At 41.7% G+C, this 13,017-nt stretch overlaps 2 long non-coding RNA genes across 2 annotated transcripts; one reads left to right on the top strand and one right to left on the bottom strand.

Annotated features, from left to right (window-relative positions):
- Window positions 1-6,500: 6,500 nt before the first annotated feature.
- Window positions 6,501-8,595, bottom strand: LOC123728251 (uncharacterized). Its single transcript, XR_006760162.2, has 2 exons — window positions 8,236-8,595; window positions 6,501-7,014 (listed from the first exon to the last, which is right to left on the bottom strand). It is a non-coding gene; the product is annotated as an uncharacterized LOC123728251 (long non-coding RNA).
- A 1,690-nt stretch (window positions 8,596-10,285) lies between these two features.
- Window positions 10,286-12,430, top strand: LOC145861415 (uncharacterized). Its single transcript, XR_014381201.1, has 2 exons — window positions 10,286-10,410; window positions 10,561-12,430. It is a non-coding gene; the product is annotated as an uncharacterized LOC145861415 (long non-coding RNA).
- Window positions 12,431-13,017: the final 587 nt, after the last annotated feature.

The following is a 13,017-nucleotide window of genomic DNA, read 5'->3' as shown; positions in this document are numbered from 1 at the left end:
GATACAACCTCAGTCTACAGAGAGGACTGATACATGAACTCAAGCAAAGCCCCCTGTTAGTCTACATGTCAGTGATCAATCAGACAGAGAACATCTGATCTCAGAACAGAGTGAAAGCAGAGGAACCAGCAGCCTCTCTCCACAGGGGTGTGACTGAGGGGTCCTACCCAGAACAGTCAGCCTTCCTCAGGGTCTTGGTGACTGGAGTCTGCAACTTATGGGACTGGCCTCCTGCTTCTTGCTGGTCCCGTCCACTTTCCAGCTCATGATCCTGTCTGAGGGGAAGCCATTGTTGGCCAGACACGTCAGTATGGCTGTTGATGTACTGGACAGCTCCTCACTAGAGTGCTGCAGGACAGTCAGGGTGGGGGCACTGTTACCTGGAACAAACAGAAAACATCAACTAAGTAACTACATCAAGTGAAGGTACAGGAGGAGATTATCATCAGCAAAGCAAGGATGTAAAGTACTTACACTGTATTCAGAAAGTATTCAGACCCATTGACTATTTACACATTTTGTTACATTATAGTCTTATTCTAAAATTGATTAAAAATAAATAATAATCTCATCAATCTACACCCAATACCCCATAATGACAAAGCAAAACGTTTTGTAGAAATGTTTGCATATGTATATATATTTTTTAAATGAAATACCTTATTTACATAAGTAGTCAGACCCTTTTCTTTGAGACTCGAAATTGAGCTCAGGTGCATTCTGTTTCCATTGATCATCCGTGAGATGTTTCTACAACTTGATTGGAGTCTACCTGTCATAAATTCAATTGAATGGACATGATTTGGATTTCTGAGTAAAAACCAAGCCATGAGGTCGAAGGAATTGTGCGTAGAGCTCCGACACAGGATTGTGTCGAGGCACAGATCTGGGGAAGGGTACCAAAACATTTCTGCCGCATTGAAGGTCCCCATGAACACTGTGGCCTCCATCATTCATAAATAGAAGAAGTTTGGAACCACCAAGACTCTTCCTAGAGCTGGCCACCTGGCAAACTGAGCATCGGGGGAGAAAGGCCTTGGTCAGGGAGGTGACCAAGAACCCGATGGTCACTCTGACAGAGCTCTGAAGTTCCTCTGCCGAGATGGGGGAACCTTTCAGAAGGACATCCATCTCTGCAGCACTCCACCAATAAGGCCTTTATGGTAGAGTAGCCAGACAGACGGAAGCCACTTCTCAGTAAAAGGAACATGACAGCCCGCTTGGAGTTTGCCAAAATACACCTAAAGACTCTCAGATAATGAGAAACAAGATTCTCTGGTCTGATGAAACCAAGATTGAACTCTTTGGCCTGAATGCCAAACGTTACGTCTGGAGGAAAGCTGGCACCGGTGAAGCATGGTTGTGGCAGTATCATGCTGAGGGGATGTTTTTCAGCGGCAGGGATTGCGAGACTAGTCAGGATCGAGGGAAAGATGAACAGAGCAAAGTACAGAGAGATCCTTGATGAAATCCTGCTCCAAAGTGCTCAGAACCTCAGACTGGGGCGAAGTTTCCCCTTCCAGCAGGACAACGAACCTAAGCACACAGAGAAGACAACACAGGAGTGGCTTCGGGACAAGTCTCTGAATGTCCTTGAGTGACCAACCAGAGCCCGGACTTGATTCCAATCAAACATCTCTGGAGAGACCTGAAAATAGTTGTGCAGCGACGCTCCCCATCCAACCTGACAGAGCTTGAGAGGATCTGCAGAGAAGAATGGGAGATACTCCCCAAATACAGCTGTGACCAAGCTTGTAGCATCATTGCAGACAGCGTGGTGAAGAAGGCGGAACAGCGCCTCTTCAACCTCAGGAGGCTGAAGAAATTTGGCTTGTCACCAAAAACACTCAACTTTTTGACCTTTTAATGGCGTCAGACCGAGGCTCTGCATCTGTCCTCGTGCACCTAGATCTTAGTGCTGCTTTTGATACCATTGATCACCACATTCTTTTGGAGAGATTGGAAACCCAAATTGGTCTACACGGACAAGTTCTGGCCTGGTTTAGATCTTATCTGTCGGAAAGATATCAGTTTGTCTCTGTGAATGGTTTGTCCTCTGACAAATCAACTGTACATTTCTGTGTTCCTCAAGGTTCCGTTTTAGGACCACTATTGTTTTCACTATATATTTGACCTCTTAAGGATGTCATTCGAAAACGTAGTGTTAAATTTCACTGCTATGCGGATGACACACAGCTGTACATTTCAATGAAACATGGTGAAACCCCAAAATTGCACTCGCTAGAAGCCTGTGTTTCAGACATAAGGAAGTGGATGGCTGCAAACGTTCTACTTTTAAACTCGGACAAAACAGAGATGCTTGTTCTAGGTCCCAAGAAACAAAGAGATCTTCTGTTGAATCTGACAATTAATCTTGATGGTTGTACAGTCGTCTCAAATAAAACTGTGAAGGACCTCGGCGTTACTCTGGACCCTGATCTCTCTTTTGAAGAACATATCAAGACTGTTTCAAGGACAGCTTTTTTCCATCTACGTAACATTGCAAAAATCAGAAACTTTCTGTCCAAAAATGATGCAGAAAATGAATCCATGCTTTTGTTACTTCTAGGTTGGACTACTGCAATGCTCTACTTTCCGGCTACCCGGATAAAGCACTAAATAAACTTCAGTTAGTGCTAAATACGGCTGCTAGAATCCTGACTAGAACCAAAAAAAATTATCATATTACTCCAGTGCTAGCCTCCTTACACTGGCTTCCTGTTAAGGCAAGGGCTGATTTCAAGGTTTTACTGCTAACCTATAAAGCATTACATGGGCTTGCTCCTACCTATCTTTCCGATTTGGTCCTGCTGTACATACCTACACGTACGCTATGGTCACATCCTGACCCCTCCTGTCTAAGCCTCTAGTATTTATGCTGCAGTAGTTTATGTGTCGGGGGGCTAGGGTCAGTCTGTTCTATCTGGAGTATTTCTCCTGTCTTATCTGGTGTCCTGTGAGAATTTAAGTATGCTCTCTCTAATTCTCTCTCTCTTTCTTTCTTTCTTTCTTTCTTTCTTTCTTTCTTTCTTTCTTTCTTTCTTTCTTTCTTTCTTTCTTTCTCTCTTTCGGAGGACCTGAGCCCTAGGACCTTGCCTCGGGACTACCTGGCATGATGACTCCTTGCTGTCCCCAGGCCACCTGGCCATGCTGCTGCTCCAGTTTCAAAATGTTCTGCCTCCGGCTATGGAATCCTGACCTGTTCACCAGACGTGCTACCTGTCCCAGACCTGCTGTTTTCAACTCTCTAGAGACAGCAGGAGCGGTAGAGATCCTCTCAATGTTCGGCTATTAAAAGCCAACTGACATTTACTCTTGAGGTGCTGACTTGTTGCACCCTCGACAACTACTGTGATTATTATTTGACCATGCTGGTCATTTATGAACATTTGAACATCTTGGCCATGTTCTGTTATAATCTCCACCTGGCACAGCCAGAAGAGGACTGGCCACCCCTCACAGCCTGGTTCCTCTCTAGGTTTCTTCCTAGGTTTTGGCCTTTCTAGGGAGTTTTTCCTAGCCACCGTGCTTCTACACCTGCATTGCTTGCTGTTTGGGGTTTTAGGCTGGGTTTCTGTACAGCACTTTGAGATATCAGCTGATGTAAGAAGGGCTATATAAATACATTTGATTTGATTTTGATTTGATTTTACAGATGCACAACCAAGAGCATTCTTTCGGGCTTTATCACAGCCTGGTACGGCAACTGCACCGCCCTCAACCGCAAGGCTCTCCAGAGGGTAGTGCAGTCTGCACAACGCATCACCAGGGGCAAACTCCCTGCCCTTCAGGCCACCTACAGCACCCGATGTCACAGGAAGACCAAAAAGATCATCAAGGACAACAACCACCCGAGTCACTGCCTGTTCACCCCACTATCATCCAGAAGGCGAGGTCAGTACAGGTGCATCAAAGCTGAGACCGAGAGACTGAAAAACAGCTTCTATCTCAAGGCCATCAGACTGTTAAACAGCCATCACTAACATAGAGAAGCTGCTGCCAACATACAGACTCAATCTCTGGCCACTTTAATAAATGGATCCCTAGTCACTTTAAATAACGCCACTTTTATAATGTTTACATGTCCTACATTACTCATCTCTTATGCATATACTGTATTCGATTGCATCTTGCCTACGCCACACGGCCATCGCTCATCCATATATTTATACATAGATATTCTTATTCATCCCTTTACATTTGTATGTATAAGGTAGTCGTTGTGATTTTGTTAGATTACTTGTTAGATATTACTGCACTGTCGGAGCTAGAAGCACAAGCATTTCGCTACACTCGCATTAACATCTGCTAACCATGTGTACGTGACCAATAACATTTGATTTGATTTGATCATCATCAGAATAAAACTATAATGGTGGTGTGACATAGAAGTTACCGTACATTAGTGATCTGAGTAAACAGTTGCTGTTTGATGTTATAAAAGCTGTGACATGAAGGATACAATACTCTAATCATTGAAGCATACTTGGAAACAGAAATAGATTTGAAACATTCATTTGCATAATACATCTGCTCCGCTGCTCTGAGAGCATTTATATCCCTGTGAGTTTAACACTTCATGACTGAGAGCTGTCCTTCATGACAACAGAACCCACAACAACCATGACTTTTATCACCATCTTCATCTGGACACTTGTTTCCTGCTTTCAAGGTTATAATTTTCAGAATTTATTGTTGAAAATGAATGAAATCTACGGTGTATACATGTACAGCATTTCAACGTTAATATTTATATTCAGAACTATTCATTACAATATGTAATATTTCATTTATATAAATGTTTATTTTTTATTTTTCAGAAGCCAGAGGACAGTACGTTCTGACACAGACTCCTGCAGTGAAAGCTGTTGTCCCAGGACAGCAAGTCTCTCTGAACTGTAAAACCAGCAGTGATGTGTATAATGATAACTGTCTAGCCTGGTACCAACAGAAACCTGGAGGAGCTCCTAAACTCCTTATTTACTATGCTACAACACTTCAGTCTGGGACTCCATCTAGATTCAGTGGCAGTGGATCTAGGAGTGACTTCACTCTGACCATCAGTAGAGTCCAGGCTGAAGATGCAGGAGATTACTACTGTCAGAGTTTACACTATCCCAATAGTAAAGATGTGTTCACACAGTGATACAGAGCCGTACAAAAACCTCCCTCAGTCAGACTGCACAGTGACTGTACTGCTACAGCTGGGACCTACTGCAGGTGCTGAGGGGGAAGAGGCAGTGACATGGAACAATGGTCACTAGATGAGGTCAACTGTGACATGTGACAATATGATTAGAAAGCAATCATTCAGATCACATGACCATAATCATCATCATCATGGTTATGACTTATAGTATTTGCCATGGTCTTTAAGTGTATATATATAAAAGTTACTTGAAGTTTTGTAACACACTTCCTGTCCATATGCAAAGCAAGATCTACAGAAGTTAAACAAAAGGTGTTATGACCTTAACAGTACTTCAAAGTTACAATCACTTCAGCCCCCCAAAACAAGTCCTCATATGGACCTCAACCAAATGTCTGATTTAAATGGATGTGATCTCCTAACATTACAACTATTTTGATGAGCAGGTTACTGACTGTTACATCTGTTAATGAGACATCATGCTGGGCTCAAACATCAGACACATGTACTCTACTGGTGGGAGGAGCTATTGGACGGACGGGCTCATCGTAATGGCTGAAATGGAATACATGTTATGTTTGATATCGTTGAATTGATTCCATTCCAGCCATTACAATGATGTCATGCTCCTATTGCTCCTCCCACCAGCCTCCTCTGCACTACATACGCTATCTACATAAAGTAAAATTCCCATTTTATCTGTAATTAATTGCATGGTGCCATATCATTTGTCTCTCTCCCTGATTCCACCATAGAGGTTCAAACCAGTCCACTCCCTCACATCTGGTCCAGTCCAGGGTATATCAGGCTGTGAAACTGTTCAACTGCTAGACTGGTATCTGTGGGAGTGAAACTGAGATTTACATAGACAGGGCTGGGTGGTTCTGCTTGTCCCAGAATAGAGCAACACTGTCACCAGATGTTCACCCTGTTCCCAGAGTGTTGGAGGTAGAGAAGACCAGGGGAAATAATGAAGTGTAGAATACACATTGTTGAAAACCATTGCTAAAACATCTAATATGATAAATATTGTAAATATACATATGTTATGAAAAGTAACTATTTAGAAGTGAGAGTTCTGAGAGCAGATCTTAGAGGTTTATTATCAAACATCACTAATCATTATCACTGGTATTGATGCTACAGTATAACATGATCATTCAGTTGTAGAAATGAATGCAGAGTATTTGTTGGATCAGATACACTTTTAATTCTGTTTGAAAACATGAGAGTAGCTATATGCAACAATGCTAAATTATGAAAGAAGCTGATTGATATAAATAAGTATGAAATGTTCTGCCTATTCATGAGATAGAGATCATTGGAATCATGATTAAATAAACTCTTGCGGTTATTTTTTAATCAAAACAAGCTTTATTTGAACTCAAAGGCAAGAAGACATGTACAACTAAATCTCAAAATAGTTCATTTAGCACACAGCACTACTGATATTATTCACTATTCTACTGTAACATTCAGCTCTTAAACACTAATGTTTCTTTCACTTGCACCATGTGGGGACTCTCTAGCCCCCTACAATGGCTTCTAGACACTACAGTGACTTTTCCGGAAGGCGGCCGAATCACTGGTGTCGTCGTGGGCGACCCTGCAGGTGTAGACCTCTCCCTCTTCCCAGCGTGCCTTGCTCAGGGTCAGGGTGCTGCTGCGACTGTAGCGGCCACCCTTCTCTTCTTCTGTGGTGGTCAGGACCCCCTCCTTCACTTCCGCCCCGTCCACCTCCCAGCTCACCATCGCCCCCTGGGGGGAGTAGCCACTCAGCAGGCAGGCCAGTGTGGCCGAGCCCCCGGAGAGCTGCTCAGAGGACGGGGGGAGCAGAGACACTGTGGGCCTGACAGAGGGACCAGCTGGAAAAGAGGAGAGGGTCAGCTACTACTACTATATAACATTAGGAGAGGAGAAGATCAGTTACTACTACTACTCTATAACATTAGGAGAGGAGAGGGTCAGTTACTACTACTACTATATAACATTAGGAGAGGAGAGGGTCAGTTACTACTACTACTCTATAACATTAGGAGAGGAGAGGGTCAGTTACTACTACTACTCTATAACATTAGGAGAGGAGAGAGTCAGTTACTACTACTACTCTATAACATTAGGAGAGGAGAGGGTCAGTTACTACTACTACTCTATAACATTAGGAGAGGAGAGGGTCAGTTACTACTACTACTCTATAACATTAGGAGAGGAGAGGGTCAGTTACTACTACTACTCTATAACATTAGGAGAGGAGAGGGTCAGTTACTACTACTACTCTATAACATTAGGAGAGGAGAGGGTCAGTTACTACTACTACTCTATAACATTAGGAGAGGAGAAACTTATCAGTGAACAAAACCATTTCAGATCAACAATACACACAGGATGAACAACTAGCTACAGTACAGAGAACAACCGACAACACTGAAACACTGAATCTATGAAGATAATGGCAAAAAAAACTCTGGATGGATTTTTAGATAAACAATCCATCAGATAAATGCTCTACAGTTTAGCACACCAAGAGCAACAAAACACTAGGAGGGGGTTTCCTGGAAACAGATGAAGCCTAGTCCTCGACTAAAAATCCCTTTCATATAGTCTGGGTACAGAATCATTTAATATTCACAATTTTAAATAAGACATGAAATATCAATTTATGTCAAATCTACTCTGAGATAAAAGCCACAAATTACCTCAAAATACTATTCAAAACTATAGATGAGGTTCCCCTTGAAACCATGTCAGTGTTAACATCTACTGTGAATACAATACAAAGTGCTGCTTATATTATAGAAATAGTAGTTGCTACATCTTGACAGAACAATGACCTGACATGCAATACTGTACATCAAAATGTGCCCTTTTTAAATTGCACGTTAGAATACTTATGGTTTTATTACCAAATAATAATTCTCTCACTTCAGTGACTCTGCCCTCTAAAAATCATCCAATCTGTCCACAGAAATCTCTAAAAATATATAGCCTAGAAGGCTTTCCTCTGGAGAAGATGATAACATCTCATAACGTTGTTCAATAGCATGATTACATTTAGTTTTATGAGAGAAAGACAAAAATGGACTTACTTTTCAACACCAGTTTTGTGCCACTTCCAAAAGTGTACCACAGTGATTAATTCTGGTGAAGTCTCCGTACAAAAACCTCCTTCACACAAGAGTGAGCACCTTCACACACAGTGCACTCTCAGTACCACCCTGATAGTACTGAAGTACTAGTATAATACAATAGGGACTGATAGTACTTCCGTACTAGTATAATATCATAGGGACTGATAGTACTGAAGTACTAGTATATCATAGGGACTGATAGTACTGAAGTACTAGTATAATATCATAGGGACTGATAGTCCTGAAGTACTAGTATAATACAATAGGGACTGATTGTACTGAAGTACTAATATAATATCATAGGGAATGATAGTCCTGAAGTACTAGTATAATACAGTTGTGGCCAAAAGTTTTGAGAATGATACAAATATTAATTTTCACAAAATCTGCTGCCTCAGTTTATATGATGGCAATTTGCATATACTCCAGAATGTTATGAAGAGTGATCAGATGAATTGCAATTAATTGCAAAGTCCCTCTTTGCCATGCAAATGAATCCCAAAAAAACATTTCCACTCCATTTCAGCCCTGCCACAAAAGGACCAGCTGACATCATGTCAGTGATTCTCTCATTAACACAGGTGTGAGTGTTGACGAGGACAAGGCTGGAGATCACTCTGTCATGCTAATTGAGTTCGAATAACAGACTGGAAGCTTCAAAAGGAGGGTGGTGCTTGGAATCATTGTTCTTCCTCTGTCACCCATGGTTACCTGCAAGGAAACATGTGCCGTCATCATTGCTTTGCACAAAAAGGGCTTCACAGGCAAGGATATTGCTGCTAGTAAGATTTCACCTAAATCAACCATTTATCGGATCATCAAGAACTTCAAGGAGAGCGGTTCAATTGTTGTGAAGGCTTCAGGGCGCCCAAGAAAGTCCAGCAAGCGCCAGGACCCTCTCCTAAAGTTGATTCAGCTGCGGGATCGGGGCACCACCAGTACAGAGCTTGCTCAGGAATGGCAGCAGGCAGGTGTGAGTGCACCTGCATGCACAGTGAGGCGAAGACTTTTGGAGGATGGCCTGGTGTCAAGAAGGAAAAATATCAGGGACAGACTGATATTCTGCAAAAGGTACAGGGATTGGACTGCTGAGGACTGGGGAAAAGTCATTTTCTATGATAAATCTCCTTTCCGATTGTTTGGGGCATCTGGAAAAAAAACATCAGTCCTGTGTCATGCCAACAGTAAAGCATCCTGAGACCATTCATGTGTGGGGTTTGTTCTCAGCCAAGGGAGTGGGCTCCCTAACAATTTTAAGAACACAGCCATGAATAAAGAATGGAACCAACACATCCTCCGAGAGCAACTTCTCCCAACCATCCAGGAACAGTTTGGTGACGAACAATGCCTTTTCCAGCATGATGGAGCACCTTGCAATAAGGCAAAAGTGATAACTAAGTGGCTCGGGGAACAAAACATTCATATTTTGGGTCCATGGCCAGGAAACTCCCCAGACCTTAATCCAATTGAGAACTTGTGGTCAATCCTCAAGAGGCGGGTGGACAAACAAAAACCCACAAATTCTGACAAACTCCAAGCATTGATTATGCAAGAATGGGCTGCCATCAGTCAGGATGTGGCCCAGAAGTTAATTGACAGCATGCCAGGGCGGATTGCAGAGGTCTTGAAAAAGAAGGGTCAACACTGCAAATATTGACTCTTTGCATCAACTTCATGTAATTGTCAATAAAAGCCTTTGACACTTTGTGAGAATGTATATTTGTGTCACTCTCAAAACTCTTGGCCACAACTGTACATTATGTACTGGTAGTAATGAAGTAACTAGTATAATACATTATGTACTGGTAGTACTGAAGTAACTAGTATAATACAAAAGGGACTGATAGTCCTGGGTTATGAGTAAATCCATTGAAGAACGCAAATCATTATATATTTACGTTATTATGTTTTGCAAATATGATAATATAATCTGTATAATTAGTATCATCCTTACCAGGAAGACTATTTACATAGAACACTTTGCATAGACAGCACATGCTTCAGTGCTCTGGGAGTGTTTATATCCCTGTGAGTTTAACACTTCATGACTGAGAGCTGTCCTTCATGACAACAGAACTTCAACAACGACTTTGATCATGAGCTTCTTGTGGATATTGATGTTCTTAATACAGGGTAAAACTATTGAATTTCATGATCTTCAAATTATTTTTCTTATTGAAATATTACATCTAAATTACCTCTGCCTCAACAGACTCAGATTCATGAAAATGTCGACAAAACAAACGCAGTTCAATAAAAATGTATATAATATCTCTGTTTCAGAATCCAGAGGACAGGTCACTGTGACTCAGACTCCTGCAGCGAAAGTTGTTCTCCAAGGACAGACAGTTGTTATAAACTGTAAAACCAGTTCAAATGTAGTAGATGCTTGTGCTGGGGATTACACCTGTATGGCCTGGTACCAACAGAAACCTGGAGGAGCTCCTACACTCCTGATGCACTCTTCAAACAGACTTCAGTCTGGGATTCCATCAAGATTCAGTGGCAGTGGATCTCATAAGGACTTCACTCTGACCATCAGTGGAGTCCAGGCTGAAGATGCAGGAGATTACTACTGTCAGAGTTACCACAGTGGTAATGTGTTCACACAGTGATACAGAGCCGTACAAAAACCTCCCTCAGTCAGACTGCACAGTGACTGTACTGCTACAGCTGGAACCTACTGCAGGTGCTGAGGGGGACAGACAGTGACATGGAACAGTGGTCACTAAACTGTGCCATGTGACAATATAGCTAGGACACAATCATTCAGATCATATGACATTCATCATCATCATGGTTGTGATCATAGAATGTCATATTATAACTATTTAATATAATAGGAATTTAGTAGGATCTCTGTGGTTGTGACTGGTTAGAAGATTTAAAAACAATACCAGTCATAACTCCACAATTACAGTCCATAAGAAGTACAAAAAGGGGATGTTAAATAAATATTTCTTAATTTTAGCCCTGTAAAACAAGTTCCCATATGTACCTCACAACCAAATATTGATGTGACCTTCTAACATTACATACACGATTTTTAATGAGCAGGTTAGTGACTGTTAGATCTGTGAATGAGACATGATGCAGGACTCAAACATCAGACACATGTACACTACTGGTGGGAGGAGCTATATACACTATCTACATAAAGTATAATAACAATTGTAGCTGTCATTAATTGCATGATGGCATATATGTCTTCCTCCCTGAATCCACCATGAAGATTCAAATCAGTCCACTCACATCTGGCCCAGTCCAGGGAATTTCAGGCTGTGAAATTGTTTAACTGCTAGACTGGTAGCTGTGGGAGTAAAACTGAGATTTACATAGACAGGGCTGGGTGGTTCTGCTTGTCCCAGAATAGAGCAGCACTGTCACCAGATGTTCACTGTGTTCCCAGCAGGTTAGAGGTAGAGAAGGCTATATGACTATCTTGAATCTCTGATACTTGTAATATATGTGGACAACTTTTAAAACAAATGTAGCTTAATTAAGGATGGTGTGATCATCACATTGTTGAGAGTCCAAGATATCGATATTGAGTTTAAATTATTCCTTGTCTAGTACAGACAAGGATGACAGAAAATGTAGTGGTTGTTCTGGGACAGGTTCAAGGAGACATGCCATTCCACTGAACCTGTCCTGGAGATGGTTCCTTAGCCACTGAAGATCCTCCTCTGTGGGCTCTCAGGACAGAGGGTTGTAGTCTTAGGCCGGGTACAGGTCCTCCACTGAAAGCACCTGGTTGGGCACGGCTGGCTTCCTCCACTCGAATTCCACATCCGTACGGCCGATATTGTGAACCGCCAAAATAGGCTGCATGGCTACACTTTTCAGCTCCACGGAAGCATTCGCATGTGGTAGAGAGAATCCCCTAGTCCAGGGGTTCTTAAACTTATCCGTCTGGGACTCAAATTAGAAATGCTGTGTTTTCCTGGGACCCAAGCTTATGAAAACATGCAACTATACCTACATATCGGTACATTTCATTGCCCTTATGCCTAAAACAAATGCAATATAGAAAGAAAAAAAGAAAAAACAATGAAATACTCATAAATATTTTTTCATGTTTATCTTTCCCCATTAATAACTGTCTATGTTGGAACTGTTGCTGTTAAAATACAATAACTTAATTCATTCTGAACGGGAATAAACTGACTAATCACATCACAGATTTATAACAGAACCACAAGAGGATGATGAGGAGGAAAGTTCAAAATAATGTCTGGAACGGAGCAAATGGAATGGCATCAAACACCTGGAAACCATGTGATTGATGATTTTGATACAATTCCACTCCAGCCATTACCATGAGCCTGTCCTCCCCAATTAAGATGCCACCAACCTCCTGTGAACAGAACACACACAGGCTCAGTTTTTGATATTGCAACCCTGAGTAACAGAACAGATAAAAAATGATCAGGCCTACTGTACATCTCACTGTAGAAATTATTGTTGAAAAAAAGTATAGGTTGGAACTGTTGCTATTAAAATACAATAAATAACTTATATTCTTAACTGGAATAAACTGAATGATCACATCACACAGATGTATACCAGCACACACACACTCCTAATGAGAGGAGTGGCTGGTTGAAGTTTTCAACAAGCAGGTCTATTCTGGGCTCAGTTTGACAGTGCCACCCTGAGGTCATGTTAAGCATTGAGTCTGTTTCTGTACTTGTTTTTTAAGAACGCCAGAGTTGAGAACCCTGACTCGTATAGGTATGT

Source organism: Salmo salar, chromosome 17, assembly GCF_965601325.2.
Source record: "Salmo salar chromosome 17, fSalSal1, whole genome shotgun sequence".
Classification (NCBI taxonomy): domain Eukaryota; kingdom Metazoa; phylum Chordata; class Actinopteri; order Salmoniformes; family Salmonidae; genus Salmo; species Salmo salar.
Note: the sequence above shows the minus strand (reverse complement) of the source record. Positions and strands in the feature narration are given on the sequence as shown.